General features: G+C 39.9%; 5 non-coding genes across 5 annotated transcripts; 3 read left to right on the top strand and 2 right to left on the bottom strand.

Annotated features, from left to right (window-relative positions):
• Positions 1 to 6,440: 6,440 nt before the first annotated feature.
• On the bottom strand, positions 6,441 to 6,512 carry trnap-agg (transfer RNA proline (anticodon AGG)). Its single transcript has one exon. It is a non-coding gene; the product is annotated as a tRNA-Pro (tRNA).
• Positions 6,513 to 8,841: 2,329 nt separating this feature from the next.
• On the bottom strand, positions 8,842 to 8,913 carry trnap-agg (transfer RNA proline (anticodon AGG)). The gene has a single exon. It is a non-coding gene; the product is annotated as a tRNA-Pro (tRNA).
• A 3,145-nt stretch (positions 8,914 to 12,058) lies between these two features.
• Positions 12,059 to 12,130, top strand: trnap-agg (transfer RNA proline (anticodon AGG)). Its single transcript has one exon. It is a non-coding gene; the product is annotated as a tRNA-Pro (tRNA).
• A 2,335-nt stretch (positions 12,131 to 14,465) lies between these two features.
• On the top strand, positions 14,466 to 14,537 carry trnap-agg (transfer RNA proline (anticodon AGG)). The gene has a single exon. It is a non-coding gene; the product is annotated as a tRNA-Pro (tRNA).
• A 2,335-nt stretch (positions 14,538 to 16,872) lies between these two features.
• Positions 16,873 to 16,944, top strand: trnap-agg (transfer RNA proline (anticodon AGG)). Its single transcript has one exon. It is a non-coding gene; the product is annotated as a tRNA-Pro (tRNA).
• Positions 16,945 to 17,644: the final 700 nt, after the last annotated feature.

Raw genomic sequence — 17,644 nt, forward strand, 5'->3', positions numbered from 1 at the left:
TAAATGCTACACTAAATGTGTTTACTGTTTTATAGCATTTCCCTCTGTCTTTTTTCTCCCTGGTCAATATGCTTTTGTTACGATTTTGGTTTTAAGTCTACACCCTTGCCCTTCCTGCGTTATGCACTGCACCTTGGAATGGCAGCCACCATAGTTACCTATTGTTCCCAGGTGTTCCTTACTACTGTGTCTATTTTTACCAACTGGTCTCTGTCAAATATTCCTGAACTACAAATTAAAATATTACTTCAATAACAATAAAAAACAATAAAATCCCTATACCATGGTGATTTCTTATAGGGGTCATAGATAATGCCATAGTACTAATTGCAGTCTTACTGACTGAAAATCTTAAAAAGATCATTCTTTTTCATTCTTCTCTTAAAAATATGCCAAAATTATTGTAGGGCAGGCCCATCTAACTTTATCCAATCGCATATTGTTATGGCCAACAAGCCTTGTGTGGTGCTCTCTTTCAGCACAGATGACCATCTACTAACAGTGGTTCAAGGAAGATAAAGTCAGGCACTTGTCTCATCAATGAGTGAGGGCAGCAAAGGCCATACATTCTGGTACAAGCTGACAGAAGGGCAAATATGACACTGCATCCTTAATGACAGTTGCAGAAGAAATATAACACATATTACACAGCATCCTGCTTTGTTTGGGGCTATGTGGCAGCAAACACATTCCAGTGTGTGAAACTGGAACAATGGAAGATGGTGGCCTGGCCTGAAGCCCATTTTTCTTTTATATCACATGGATGGCTGGGTATGGGTGCAGTGTTTACTTTGGAAAATGTTTACATTACATTACATATATGACATAGAACAGAAGCTTTTACACAATATTTAGTCATGTTACAGGAGGGGGCCCAAGTTGGGAATAAAACCTTAGTCGCTAACAGCCCACCCCATCACTGTCATCCCCATTCAGATCAGAACACCAGCATGTTCCGGATATTTCCACGTGACAGTCGCTCTACTTAACGTGTGGATGGAGGCGCTGTAGCTGGGGGTCAAGGTGAAAGGTCAAAGGTTAACACTGCTGGCTGAGCTCTAGCAACAAATTGTCTGATGATCTCTTTTCATATATCTTCCAGCCACCTCTAAAACCCCTAAGGCCCCAACACATCCAAAACAAACACACCAGTCTCCCTCTCTGCCATTACAGGATTAAGATGGTTAGATAACTCTTTGAAGATTGGCTAATGATCAATTACTGAACATTATACACTTTCTCCATGAGATAAGTTAAAACTTTATTAATCTCTACAGGGCAATTCTACATTCCAGTATATATTTACTGTTTTAACAAAGCCTCAAATCTGAAAATTTTACATTGTTTTTATTTTTTAATCATGATGCAATTTATAAAATGCCACCTACCATTTACACTGTGTCAAATTTTGTACAAGTGGACTAGAAATGACCTACAATGTATAAAATGTAACTATCTTTAGTAATCTAAGAATGCTTTCAAAACGTTGATCTAACAATGACAATATGCAGAAACAATATAAAACTTTATATGTTACACTATTGATTTCAATTACATTTCAGTGTAGTTCAATGATATTTATCTCTGTAGAAAAAAATATTCTCAATTTTGGAAAGCAAAATAGGACATTAGAAAGCACACTTCTTGTAACCAGCCATTTCTAAGCTTTCATGTGGCAGGAAAAAAATAAATCTAAACAAAGTAATTAAATAAAAAGTTGGGATTATTTAGTAAGATGCAGTAAACCAATCTGTGATTAGTGGATACTCTTGAACAATTATTTTGTCAAATTTACAAAAAGACTCGATAGGTTTGTAGACCAGGGAGCAGATGGATGCCAGTGTTTCAGGGTGCTCCTGTGTGTAAGTTTCCTTCTGGCTCTCTCCCCTGTTAGTTACTCCATTATATGCTGATTTTTCTGTGTTACTCGCCACACTCAATGTTCACATTACTCTTTTCTGAGTAAATGACTGCCTAACTATTCTGCATGACACAGTTAAAAAAAACTGACTGCCAAGGTCTCCTGCTACCCAATCCAGTCCAGCTGATCACCCTCCATCTACTGCTAAATGCCCACCCTTTATTACCAACTTCACTGATGTTTACATGGTTGACAAGTATAAATGCTGTAACTGCATCTTATAAACGTATTATTGTTTTTATTAATTATTATTATTAATAATAATAGTGTCATTAACCATCACTACTATTGTAAGTCTTATAGCCACCACCATGATTACATTATTACCCCCGATCATAAGACTAGGATTATGTGGTGGCACTGTAACTTTTTCAAAAATTATAAGTAGTTTTGACAAGATGAGGGAGTTTTTCCCTTGCCATATTTTAGGTCACCTGGGAATTTTGTTTTTTATGCTGTTGAACATTTGTCTTAGAACTGTATTTCTGTAAAGCTGCTATGCTACAATATCAGTTTTACATTTTGAATGATCATTTTGAATGATCAATTAGTTGGTAAGGTGATGAAGCTAATCTCATATTGGGTCACAGAACAGACTTTTTTAGTTGTAGGGTTAACGTCTTTGACCGTGTTTCCTCCCACAGGCTTACACTGGAGGGTTAGACAGACGCAGAAAGAAAGTCTTCACACCTGCAGCTCAGCAGCAACCACATTAATTTCACATAATAAGAACATGATATACTTTCAAATTATAAATTACAAAAAAGATTAATGTCAATGAGGTCTTGTCAAACTAATTATCTATGAAACTAACTATCTATGAAAACTTATTTCTGTGGCCCATTCCATCATTTGAACAAAGAGGAAAAAACCCACAAAAGTTCTCTTAATTATGACTCATTGATTATGAATTATAGTGAAAATGTCAGACAAACTCAGTAGTGCCCTACCACATTTGAGATGCTGAGTGTCTGGATCATAAAGCCCATGTTACAAACTCTCACAGTGCACTTGGAATTTACAGTGAAACATGTAGCTTACTACATGAGATGAATTAGGACCAAAATGCATTGGGAGTTTTTTTTATTACTAAGCAATGGAGAGTAGAAATGTAGAATTCACTTTTTTCAAGTTAACTAAATATTACATCACTATATTAATTAGGGGTTAGGAGGCCAATGGTTCTCAGACTATTTCTGCAGTGTCCGACTTTTGTAAATAATATTTTTAAACCTCCACTTACCATCCATCCCCACTGGGACACACAGTGCTTGCAGTGCTCAAACATACCTTATTTACTTGCCTAGATGCACCCCCTGTAATTACTCTGCCCCCTCACCCACCATTTTGGAAAACACTGATTTAGCCTCCTAACAATGAAAAAAATGTGAAATGTTAAAGTGGCATTAGACCATAGTGTGATAATAGTGTGAAACTTTATGAAAATTATTAATCTACATTTTTCTTACTCTAAAAGGTATACACTTTTAAACTCAGTATCATTTATGCTTTAAATCACTGAGGTGCCTTATTCACAATGAAAAAGTTTGGGTTAAGTTTAGGGATGATGATGATATATCATCATCATCATTTTCTTTGCTGCTTAATCCATTTCAGGGTTGCGGTTTTATATATATATTGAGCGAAAAAATAAATGCAACATTTTGTTTTTGCTCCCATTTTTCTGAATAGACAGCGGGATTATTGCACAGGTGTGCCTTAGGATGGCCACAGTAAATCATCACACCATTCTACAGATGTTGCAAGTTTTGAGGGAGTGTGTAATTGACATGCTGACTGCAGGAATGTCCAGCAGAGCTGTTGCCCATAAATTGAATGTTAATTTCTCTGAAGATTACTTTAGAATCTTAAACATATCTGAATATATGAATTACACTGGTTTACAAACCATAAGAGCAACAGCCTCCTAGAACCTATGCCTAGATTCCTTGTGTTTGGATTTATCTAGTGCACTGGTATTTAGATGGCATGAGAAATAGTTTCTACTATATAAAAAAATATAAGCATGTGGTGCCCCCAAGTGTTAGAGTATTAGAACATCATGTACATATTCCCCTAATAATAGGGAAAAGTCACAATTCTAAAAAGTTGTAGTCTGTTGTGATTTTTGCTTTCATTAAACATTGCTGAAACAAATTAAACTGCATCAAAAAGTTTTATGAAAACAATTATTGAATCACACAATGTTGAGGGGTAATAATTCAGAAAAATATTCTAAAGACATACTGACATGAAAATAAAAATGTTAATTAGCCTGCAGTTAAATGTAGTAAGCCTAAAATAAACACACACGTACTGCATGATTTAAAAAAGCAATTCATTCATTGTCTGTAACCGCTTTTCAAGTTCAGGGTCGCGGTGGGTCCGGACCCTGGAATCACTGGGCGCGAGGGAGGAACACACCCTGGAGGGGCAGCCAATCCTTCACAGGGAATATGCATATGTGACTCATTAAAAAAAAAAAAAAGCAGTATGCATACTTAAAAACGTAATGGGCATACATTTAAATAATATGCATGTTTGATGCATAGTTATTAAAAGTAGTACTTCAAGGTTACTATGCATATTTGGGGCATATTTTTCTAATAAATATGCATACGCAGTATTTAAAAGCAGAATGTGTTGTTAAAAATGTCAGTATGTAGACTAAAAACATAAATATGTATATATAAAAACTATAATGTTCTAGAATGCAGTATGCATACAAAAACAATAATAGAAATGCCAAAAATGTTCAGGCAACTAAAAATTATAACATTACGCATAATAAATAGTAGTATGCATTCTTAACATCAGTTTATATTACTTTAAAAAGAATATATATACTTAATAGTATTATGCATAATTAACATATGACATATTATGCTGTCATCATTTTTCCTGCTGTTTTATTTCCAGCCGCTAGGGGACAATAGTAAAGAGTAGTAAAGAGTGCTATAACATTCTGTGTTCTCCCTGTGTCTGTCTGTCTGTGCTTCCTCCAGGTGCTCTGGTTTCCTCCCAAACACACTGTAGATGGATTGGCCTCTCAAAGGTGTCTGTAGGTGTGAGTGTGTCGCACAGGTGTGCCTTAGGATGGCCACAGTAAAAGGCCATTCTAAAATGTGCAGTTTAATCACACAGCACATTTCTACAGATGTTGCAAGTTTTGAGGGAGTGTGTAATTGGCATGCTGACTGCAGGAATGTCCAGCAGAGCTGTTGTTATTCATAAACTGAATGTTAATTTCTCTGAAGATTACTTTAGAATCTTAAACATATCTGAATATATGAATTACACTGGTTTAATTCCTAGAACTTATGCCTAGATTCCTTGTGTTTGGATTTATCTAGTGCACTGGTATTTAGATGGGCATAAGAAATAGTTTCTTAATATAAAAAAATACAAGAATCTCAAAGGTGTCTGTAGGTGTGAGTGTGTGTCGCCCTGTGAAGGACTAGCACACCTTCCAGGGTGTTCTCAGTGATTCCAGGTAGGCTCTGAAGAAACCACAACCGTGATTTGGATAATTGTTACAGGACTTCAACCCACAACCTCCAGGACCCTGGAGCTGTGTGACTGCAACACTATCTGCTGCGCCCTTGCAATAATAATAATAATAATAATAATAGTGATAGTGGCATCAATCTGGGGCCACAATAACAGTGCTGGAAGCATAGTGTTGCTAATCCGCGTCCATTTCTACTTGAGTGTAATTGATGGTGGTGGATAACGGTGAGGGTCCGAGGCTGGCAGCAGTGGATGCAGGTGAGCAGCTGGTCTGGTGTGGACCACTGGAGAACCCAGAATACAATCTTCCATCAGTGGGCCATCATTCTTGGAAAGCTGTAAAGAGAACCAATTCCTTTAGTTGAGTGCAATAGTTGTCTGGCTGATGCTTTCACATTGTGAACTACCAGGCTGTCCTCTATTTCTGGTCTGACTTCCTTGCAATCTGACTTCCCCAGCGAAAGATATTGCCTCTTTTAGAGGAACAATAATATAACATATGAATTAGCAGTGGGATTATAATAGTTGCTATAGGATAGTGCAATTGTTAGAATAGACAAATAACCCTTGTAAAATTAATTATATACTTGTTAGTTTACTGGAAATTCCAGAAAAAGCCAGTTAACCATCAGAAATTAGGCCACACATTTTCACAAGTCTCAGTGATACACCATAGTTTACCGCAGGGCCCATGACAATGGTCCTTAAATAATCAGACCATGCTTCTTGCTTTCCTTTGAACATTACCACACATTCTTACTCCTCTCCCCTGTCCAGACAATACTGCTTCTATACCAAACACTACCACCCTCGGTCCACGTCATTGACAAAACCTGGCTATATCTTTGAGATTGGAATCAGTTGTTGTTGGTCCATTTTTTAAAGCAGCAACGTATATCAGCTATTTCAATGACCTGAAGACTCACATATATCAGTAGTTTCAGTATTGAGTTTTCATTTCTGTCATGCTCTGTGAAATATTCATTTATGGTTATAGAAAGTAAAACCAGGGCTCGTCCGGGATTTGAACCCGGGACCTCTCGCACCCTAAGCGAGAATCATACCCCTAGACCAACGAGCCGGCCAATTATTTACTGTGGACGTAGTTCAGGAGAAGTTTTCAGATCTGCCACGTCCTGCACTGATCTTCTAAAACTCATCCTCAGATTCGTGCGACATGAGCGCCATCTATGGGTGACTGTACACCTCCACGCAGATTGCTGGTCTTCCCATTGCTGAGGACTTCGAAGCCTTTTCCTTGTCAAATCACAACTGATTCAAGTATATATAAACCTAGACTACTTCCCCAATTAATCCAGACGCAAATGCACCTCATCAGTAAAACCACACATTTACAGAATGACACGCAAGAATTACAGCAGGGGTTAGTAGAAGACAGAGATACAAGGTACTAATGGAGCTTTTCCACTGCATGGGGCCTACTCTAATCTACTCTAATCGACTCAGCATGGCCCTTTTGCTTTTTCACAAATCTGGGACCTGGACCCTGGAACCCGGTAGGTTTTCAGTCCCATTCAGCCCCTAATATAGAGACGTCCCTGATTCTGAGTCGACATATTTTTTATTCCATCATTCAGTCTTGTGAAGGAGTGTTGTATGGAATGTATTGCATCAAATGACAAACCTTTTGTAGAGAAAATTTGGCAAGATCTAAAAAGAAAATGTAAATGAATTAAATCCAGCATACTGGATGAAACCTTAATGTAATAGTTTACATTTCAAGGATGATACACGTATTTTTGTGTGTCCAAGTATAGCCATGTTAATTATTTCCAACAGCCACAAGTGAACTACATGTGTCTCCTGAGTGTTTAGTTGTGAGACCTCAGTCAGTCCGGATCGGTAGGAACACCTCCAGCACCATCACACTGAACACTGGAGCCCCCAAGGGCTGCGTGCTCAGTCCACTGCTGTTCACACTGCTGACCCATGACTGTGCAGCGATGCACAGCTCAAATCATATCATCAAGTTCGCTGATGGCACGAATGTGGTGGGTCTCATCAGTAAGAACGAAGAGTCAGCATACAGAGAGGAGGTGCAGCGGCTAACTGACTGGTGTGAAGTCAACAATCTGTATCTGAACGTGGCCAAAACCAAAGAGATGGTTGTAGACTTCAGAAAAACAAGGGGTGAGCACTCGCCGCTGAACATCGACAACTCTGCTGTGGAGATTGTCAAGAATACCAAATTCCTTGGTGTTCACCTAGCGGATGATCTCACCTGGTCCACTAACACCAGTAACATCAAAAAGAAAGCCCAGCAACGCCTCTACTTTCTGCGAAGGCTGAAGAAGGCTCATCTCCCCCCTCCAATTCTCACCACTTTCTACAGAGGAGTCATCGAGAGCATCATGACCAGCTGCATCACTCTCTGGTTTGGAAACTGCACTGTGGCAGATCGCAAGTCCCTCCAGCGGATCGTGAGGACAGCTGAGAAGATTATCGGTGTGTCTCTTCCCTCCATTACAGACATCTACACCACTCACTGCACCCGCAAAGCATTCGGCATTGTGGGAGATCACACACACACCCTTCACACACACTCCTCAACCTACTGCCGTCTGGAAAAAGGTATCGAAGCATTCGAGCCCTCACATCCAGACTCCGTAACAGCTTCTTCCCACATGCTATCAGACTCCTAAACACCTAGAGACTGAGACTGGACTGAAGAAGCACACACACACACACACACACACACACTGACTCTCTCCCTCAACCCGTACTTATGGTTTGTATTGTCTTGTATTGCATTGTATTGTATTGTACTGTATGGACATTGTTTTGTATTTTCTTAGCCATATCTTTAAGTGTATGCACTGTTTTATGTTGCACTAGCTTTGTACTAGTTGCACTTTAATGTTGTGTATTGTTTTATGTTCTATGTCTTTTGCACTTTAATGTGTGTGCACTGTTTCATGTTTGCACTAGCTTTCGACTAGTTGCACTTTAATGTTGTGTATTGTCTTATGTAGCACCTTGGTCCTGGAGGAACGCTATTTTGTTTCACTGTGTACTGTAAACACTGTATACAGCTGAAATGACAATAAACTTCTTGAACTTGAACTTGTAGTCCAGATTTATTAAATTTCACTTTTGGGCATGTGGTGCCGCCCTGGTTGGTGGAACAGATGCATAATAAAAACACTAAGGTGCTTGTACTAACTTCATCATTTTGGTAATTTGTATTTATCAGTCTTTCTTAATCCACGCCATTAATCCTCAATTTCAATTGTTCTGTATAATCCAGTTAATACAGAGCTGAATATTCGGGAGTTGACCTGTATCAGGTTCAATTTATAGGTAACAGCGTGTTAATTATTTTCAGGATTTCATTTGTGTATAGTTACAGTCACTGAAATATTCATTTGTGGTTATGGAAAGTAAAACCAGGGCTCGTCCGGGATTTGAACCCGGGACCTCTCGCACCCTAAGCGAGAATCATACCCCTAGACCAACGAGCCGGCCAATTATTTACTGTGGACGTAGTTCAGGAGAAGTTTTCAGATCTGCCACGTCCTGCACTGATCTTCTAAAACTCATCCTCAGATTCGTGCGACATGAGCGCCATCTATGGGTGACTGTACACCTCCACGCAGATTGCTGGTCTTCCCATTGCTGAGGACTTCGAAGCCTTTTCCTTGTCAAATCACAACTGATTCAAGTATATATAAACCTAGACTACTTCCCCAATTAATCCAGACGCAAATGCACCTCATCAGTAAAACCACACATTTACAGAATGACACGCAAGAATTACAGCAGGGGTTAGTAGAAGACAGAGATACAAGGTACTAATGGAGCTTTTCCACTGCATGGGGCCTACTCTAATCTACTCTAATCTATTCAGGTCTATGACTTGAATACTCACATATGTGTATCAGTAGTTTCAGTATTGAGTTTTCATTTCCGTCATGCTGTGTGCAAATGTTTGTAAATTAAACAAAAAAAGATCCAAAATTTTGTTATTAGGGTAGCAGCTTGTATGCCAGAATTATTTAAGATTTAATATTTAAGATTTTTAGAAATGTTAATTGACTCAATATGACTCAATGTGAAATTGATGCAATACCAACAAAATGATGCAATACCAACAAAACTATTTAAAGAAGTATTACCAGTCATAATCAATCCCATTTTAACAATCATAAATTCATCCCTTAGACTAGGTCACATACCCAAAGCATTTAAACTAGCAGTTATTAAACCCCTGATCAAAAAACCGAATCTTGATCCTAGTGTACTATCCAATTACAGACCCATCTCTAACCTTCCCTTCATATCTAAGATCTTAGAAAAAGTTGTGGCCCAACAACTTAGGTCATACTTGCATAAGAATAACATATATGAAAAATTTCAATCTGGTTTTAGGCCACACCATAGCACCGAAACAGCTTTAGTTAAGATAACAAACGACCTTCTTCTCGCCTCTGATCGAGGCTGCGTATCCATGCTAGTTCTACTAGACCTCAGTGCAGCTTTCGATACATTTGATCATACTATTCTGCTAGAAAAATTAAAAGACATGGTTGGAATAACAGGAACAGCTCTATCATGGTTTAAGTCTTATCTCACAAATCGCTATCAGTTTGTAAACGTAAATAATGTTTCTTCTACTCATACAAAAATGAAATTTGGAGTTCCCCAAGGCTCCATTTTAGGACCTTTACTATTCATATTATACATGCTGCCACTGGGCAGAGTTATTAGCAGGCATGGCATTACCTTCCACAGTTATGCAGATGACACACAGTTATACATATCAGCCAAACCAGATGACAAACCAACACTAAAGAAAATGGAGGACTGTGTTAAAGAATTGAAGCATTGGATGTCATACAATTTCCTTCTGCTAAACAGCGACAAAACCGAGGTTCTCCTTCTAGGTCCAAAACCTGTTATAAATAAGGTATCAGACTTAATACATAATTTTGACTTCCCTGTTCTCCCGAGCTCATCAGCTAAAAATCTGGGTGTTATAATTGATTCAGATCTATCATTTGATCAGCATATAGGTAACATTACAAGAACAGCTTTCCTACATCTTCGGAACCTCGCTAAGTTAAGAAATTCCTTATCCCTCCCAGATGTGGAAAAATTAGTTCACGCTTTTATTACATCAAGATTAGATTATTGCAATGCACTTTTATCAGGATGCTCCAGCAGAAACTTGAGTAAACTCCAGTTAATTCAAAATGCTGCAGCCAGGGTCCTCACTAAAACTAGAAAATTTGATCATATCAGCCCAGTATTATCGGCCCTTCACTGGCTTCCAGTTAAATTCCGTATTGATTACAAAATTCTTTTACTCGCGTATAAATCCTTACATGGTCTCGCCCCTGAATACTTGCAAGACCTCATCACACACTATGAACCACCAAGATTATTCAGATCTCAGGGCGCCGGCCTCTTACTAGTACCCAGAATTCATAAGACTTCAGCGGGGGGGGAAGCCTTCTCCTACAAAGCCCCTCAGCTCTGGAACAATCTTCCAGCTAGTGTTCGGGATGCAGACACAGTCACTATGTTTAAGTCTAGGCTCAAAACACACTTGTTCAGTTTAGCCTTTGGCAACTAACCTCTGTCTAGTTTAAGGTTGCCATTTCAGGAACTCATGGACATGGAGATGATGTGCTCACAATTTCTCTTGCTTGGAACGAAATGATGTCTTTGCCTGAGCTCCTTCTGGTTTCCCTCCTCCCAGTCTGTTATAGTCAGATCCGTCACTACACTAAAGAAAATATTCACATGCTCTTATTCTCTGCTGCACTCAACTAAACTAACTGCTTCCCCTTTACTGTTTTACTGTTTTCTGAGAGAATGGTGGCCCACTGATGGAAGATTGTTTGCTGGATTCTCCTGCAGACCAGACCAGACCAGACCAGTTGCTCACCTTATTATTATTATTATTATTATGTAGCATAATGACACTTCACTGGTGATCATTTAAAATTCAATCTATAGTTTGATCAGAGGAGGATGGGTCCCCTTTGTGAGTTTTGGTTCCTCCCAAGGTTTTTTCCTCCAGCCTCGAGGGAGTTTTTCCTTGCCACTGTCACCTTTGGCTTGCTTGCATTGGGCTTTGATTTAAATGTTCTGTTTTGAAACTGTGAAGCTGCTTTGTGACAACGTCAGTTGTAAAAGGCGCTATACAAATAAATTTGATTTGATTTGATTTGATTTGATTTGATTTGATTTGATGTGAAATCTGATGTCGTGTTTATTGTGTTTGAGTTTGGACAAGTGGCTTGGAAAAAAGAAGTTGACTATATTATAAAGAATTTAACATTTACTAAATAAAAATAAAAATTAAAATAAAATAAAATATATAAAAATAAAATAAATAATAAATAAATAAATAATAGCCCACCCGTGACATAGAACTGACTTGGTAATGACCTGCAATGACTTGAATCAGTTGTGATTTGACAAGGAAAAGGCTTCGAAGTCCTCAGCAATGGGAAGACCAGCAATCTGCGTGGAGGTGTACAGTCACCCATAGATGGCGCTCATGTCGCACGAATCTGAGGATGAGTTTTAGAAGATCAGTGCAGGACGTGGCAGATCTGAAAACTTCTCCTGAACTACGTCCACAGTAAATAATTGGCCGGCTCGTTGGTCTAGGGGTATGATTCTCGCTTAGGGTGCGAGAGGTCCCGGGTTCAAATCCCAGACGAGCCCTGGTTTTACTTTCCATAACCACAAATGAATATTTCAGTGACTGTAACTATACACAAATGAAATCCTGAAAATAATTAACACGCTGTTACCTATAAATTGAACCTGATACAGGTCAACTCCCGAATATTCAGCTCTGTATTAACTGGATTATACAGAACAATTGAAATTGAGGATTAATGGCGTGGATTAAGAAAGACTGATAAATACAAATTACCAAAATGATGAAGTTAGTACAAGCACCTTAGTGTTTTTATTATGCATCTGTTCCACCAACCAGGGCGGCACCACACGCCCAAAAGTGAAATTTAATAAATCTGGACTACAAGTTCAAGTTCAAGTTCAAGAAGTTTATTGTCATTTCAGCTGTATACAGTGTTTACAGTACACAGTGAAACAAAATAACGTTCCTCCAGGACCAAGGTGCTACATAAGACAATACACAACATTAAAGTGCAACTAGTCGAAAGCTAGTGCAAACATGAAACAGTGCACACACATTAAAGTGCAAAAGACATAGAACATAAAACAATACACAACATTAAAGTGCAACTAGTACAAAGCTAGTGCAACATAAAACAGTGCATACACTTAAAGATATGGCTAAGAAAATACAAAACAATGTCCATACAGTACAATACAATAAAATGCAATACAAGACAATACAAACCATAAGTACGGGTTGAGGGAGAGAGTCAGTGTGTGTGTGTGTGTGTGTGTGTGTGCTTCTTCAGTCCAGTCTCAGTCTCTAGGTGTTTAGGAGTCTGATAGCATGTGGGAAGAAGCTGTTACGGAGTCTGGATGTGAGGGCTCGAATGCTTCGATACCTTTTTCCAGACGGCAGTAGGTTGAGGAGTGTGTGTGAAGGGTGTGTGTGTGATCTCCCACAATGCCGAATGCTTTGCGGGTGCAGTGAGTGGTGTAGATGTCTGTAATGGAGGGAAGAGACACACCGATAATCTTCTCAGCTGTCCTCACGATCCGCTGGAGGGACTTGCGATCTGCCACAGTGCAGTTTCCAAACCAGAGAGTGATGCAGCTGGTCATGATGCTCTCGATGACTCCTCTGTAGAAAGTGGTGAGAATTGGAGGGGGGAGATGAGCCTTCTTCAGCCTTCGCAGAAAGTAGAGGCGTTGCTGGGCTTTCTTTTTGATGTTACTGGTGTTAGTGGACCAGGTGAGATCATCCGCTAGGTGAACACCAAGGAATTTGGTATTCTTGACAATCTCCACAGCAGAGTTGTCGATGTTCAGCGGCGAGTGCTCACCCCTTGTTTTTCTGAAGTCTACAACCATCTCTTTGGTTTTGGCCACGTTCAGATACAGATTGTTGACTTCACACCAGTCAGTTAGCCGCTGCACCTCCTCTCTGTATGCTGACTCTTCGTTCTTACTGATGAGACCCACCACATTCGTGCCATCAGCGAACTTGATGATATGATTTGAGCTGTGCATCGCTGCACAGTCATGGGTCAGCAGTGTGAACAGCAGTGGACTGAGCACGCAGCCCTTGGGGGCTCCAGTGTTCAGTGTGATGGTGCTGGAGGTGTTCCTACCGATCCAGACTGACTGAGGTCTCACAACTAAACACTCAGGAGACACATGTAGTTCACTTGTGGCTGTTGGAAATAATTAACATGGCTATACTTGGACACACAAAAATACGTGTATCATCCTTGAAATGTAAACTATTACATTAAGGTTTCATCCAGTATGCTGGATTTAATTCATTTACATTTTCTTTTTAGATCTTGCCAAATTTTCTCTACAAAAGGTTTGTCATTTGATGCAATACATTCCATACAACACTCCTTCACAAGACTGAATGATGGAATAAAAAATATGTCGACTCAGAATCAGGGACGTCTCTATATTAGGGGCTGAATGGGACTGAAAACCTACCGGGTTCCAGGGTCCAGGTCCCAGATTTGTGAAAAAGCAAAAGGGCCATGCTGAGTCGATTAGAGTAGATTAGAGTAGGCCCCATGCAGTGGAAAAGCTCCATTAGTACCTTGTATCTCTGTCTTCTACTAACCCCTGCTGTAATTCTTGCGTGTCATTCTGTAAATGTGTGGTTTTACTGATGAGGTGCATTTGCGTCTGGATTAATTGGGGAAGTAGTCTAGGTTTATATATACTTGAATCAGTTGTGATTTGACAAGGAAAAGGCTTCGAAGTCCTCAGCAATGGGAAGACCAGCAATCTGCGTGGAGGTGTACAGTCACCCATAGATGGCGCTCATGTCGCACGAATCTGAGGATGAGTTTTAGAAGATCAGTGCAGGACGTGGCAGATCTGAAAACTTCTCCTGAACTACGTCCACAGTAAATAATTGGCCGGCTCGTTGGTCTAGGGGTATGATTCTCGCTTAGGGTGCGAGAGGTCCCGGGTTCAAATCCCAGACGAGCCCTGGTTTTACTTTCCATAACCACAAATGAATATTTCAGTGACTGTAACTATACACAAATGAAATCCTGAAAATAATTAACACGCTGTTACCTATAAATTGAACCTGATACAGGTCAACTCCCGAATATTCAGCTCTGTATTAACTGGATTATACAGAACAATTGAAATTGAGGATTAATGGCGTGGATTAAGAAAGACTGATAAATACAAATTACCAAAATGATGAAGTTAGTACAAGCACCTTAGTGTTTTTATTATGCATCTGTTCCACCAACCAGGGCGGCACCACACGCCCAAAAGTGAAATTTAATAAATCTGGACTACAAGTTCAAGTTCAAGTTCAAGAAGTTTATTGTCATTTCAGCTGTATACAGTGTTTACAGTACACAGTGAAACAAAATAACGTTCCTCCAGGACCAAGGTGCTACATAAGACAATACACAACATTAAAGTGCAACTAGTCGAAAGCTAGTGCAAACATGAAACAGTGCACACACATTAAAGTGCAAAAGACATAGAACATAAAACAATACACAACATTAAAGTGCAACTAGTACAAAGCTAGTGCAACATAAAACAGTGCATACACTTAAAGATATGGCTAAGAAAATACAAAACAATGTCCATACAGTACAATACAATACAATGCAATACAAGACAATACAAACCATAAGTACGGGTTGAGGGAGAGAGTCAGTGTGTGTGTGTGTGTGTGTGTGTGTGCTTCTTCAGTCCAGTCTCAGTCTCTAGGTGTTTAGGAGTCTGATAGCATGTGGGAAGAAGCTGTTACGGAGTCTGGATGTGAGGGCTCGAATGCTTCGATACCTTTTTCCAGACGGCAGTAGGTTGAGGAGTGTGTGTGAAGGGTGTGTGTGTGATCTCCCACAATGCCGAATGCTTTGCGGGTGCAGTGAGTGGTGTAGATGTCTGTAATGGAGGGAAGAGACACACCGATAATCTTCTCAGCTGTCCTCACGATCCGCTGGAGGGACTTGCGATCTGCCACAGTGCAGTTTCCAAACCAGAGAGTGATGCAGCTGGTCATGATGCTCTCGATGACTCCTCTGTAGAAAGTGGTGAGAATTGGAGGGGGGAGATGAGCCTTCTTCAGCCTTCGCAGAAAGTAGAGGCGTTGCTGGGCTTTCTTTTTGATGTTACTGGTGTTAGTGGACCAGGTGAGATCATCCGCTAGGTGAACACCAAGGAATTTGGTATTCTTGACAATCTCCACAGCAGAGTTGTCGATGTTCAGCGGCGAGTGCTCACCCCTTGTTTTTCTGAAGTCTACAACCATCTCTTTGGTTTTGGCCACGTTCAGATACAGATTGTTGACTTCACACCAGTCAGTTAGCCGCTGCACCTCCTCTCTGTATGCTGACTCTTCGTTCTTACTGATGAGACCCACCACATTCGTGCCATCAGCGAACTTGATGATATGATTTGAGCTGTGCATCGCTGCACAGTCATGGGTCAGCAGTGTGAACAGCAGTGGACTGAGCACGCAGCCCTTGGGGGCTCCAGTGTTCAGTGTGATGGTGCTGGAGGTGTTCCTACCGATCCAGACTGACTGAGGTCTCACAACTAAACACTCAGGAGACACATGTAGTTCACTTGTGGCTGTTGGAAATAATTAACATGGCTATACTTGGACACACAAAAATACGTGTATCATCCTTGAAATGTAAACTATTACATTAAGGTTTCATCCAGTATGCTGGATTTAATTCATTTACATTTTCTTTTTAGATCTTGCCAAATTTTCTCTACAAAAGGTTTGTCATTTGATGCAATACATTCCATACAACACTCCTTCACAAGACTGAATGATGGAATAAAAAATATGTCGACTCAGAATCAGGGACGTCTCTATATTAGGGGCTGAATGGGACTGAAAACCTACCGGGTTCCAGGGTCCAGGTCCCAGATTTGTGAAAAAGCAAAAGGGCCATGCTGAGTCGATTAGAGTAGATTAGAGTAGGCCCCATGCAGTGGAAAAGCTCCATTAGTACCTTGTATCTCTGTCTTCTACTAACCCCTGCTGTAATTCTTGCGTGTCATTCTGTAAATGTGTGGTTTTACTGATGAGGTGCATTTGCGTCTGGATTAATTGGGGAAGTAGTCTAGGTTTATATATACTTGAATCAGTTGTGATTTGACAAGGAAAAGGCTTCGAAGTCCTCAGCAATGGGAAGACCAGCAATCTGCGTGGAGGTGTACAGTCACCCATAGATGGCGCTCATGTCGCACGAATCTGAGGATGAGTTTTAGAAGATCAGTGCAGGACGTGGCAGATCTGAAAACTTCTCCTGAACTACGTCCACAGTAAATAATTGGCCGGCTCGTTGGTCTAGGGGTATGATTCTCGCTTAGGGTGCGAGAGGTCCCGGGTTCAAATCCCGGACGAGCCCTGGTTTTACTTTCTATAACCATAAATGAATATTTCACAGAGCATGACAGAAATGAAAACTCAATACTGAAACTACTGATACACATATGTGAGTCTTCAGGTCATTGAAACATCTGAGAAATAGCTGATATACGTTGCTGCTTTAAAAAATGGACCAACAACAACTGATTCCAATCTCAAAGATATAGCCAGGTTTTGTCAATGACGTGGACCGAGGGTGGTAGTGTTTGGTATAGAAGCAGTATTGTCTGGACAGGGGAGAGGAGTAAGAATGTGTGGTAATGTTCAAAGGAAAGCAAGAAGCATGGTCTGATTATTTAAGGACCATTGTCATGGGCCCTGCGGTAAACTATGGTGTATCACTGAGACTTGTGAAAATGTGTGAACTAATTTCTGATGGTTAACTGGCTTTTTCTGGAATTTCCAGCAAACTAACAAGTATATAATTAATTTTACAAGGGTTATTTGTCTATTCTAACAATTGCACTATCCTATAGCAACTATTATAATCCCACTGCTAATTCATATGTTATATTATTGTTCCTCTAAAAGAGGCAATATCTTTCGCTGGGGAAGTCAGATTGCAAGGAAGTCAGACCAGAAATAGAGGACAGCCTGGTAGTTCACAATGTGAAAGCATCAGCCAGACAACTATTGCACTCAACTAAAGGAATTGGTTCTCTTTACAGCTTTCCAAGAAT

Source organism: Hoplias malabaricus, chromosome 6 (assembly GCF_029633855.1).
Source record: "Hoplias malabaricus isolate fHopMal1 chromosome 6, fHopMal1.hap1, whole genome shotgun sequence".
Taxonomy (NCBI): Eukaryota; Metazoa; Chordata; class Actinopteri; order Characiformes; family Erythrinidae; genus Hoplias; species Hoplias malabaricus.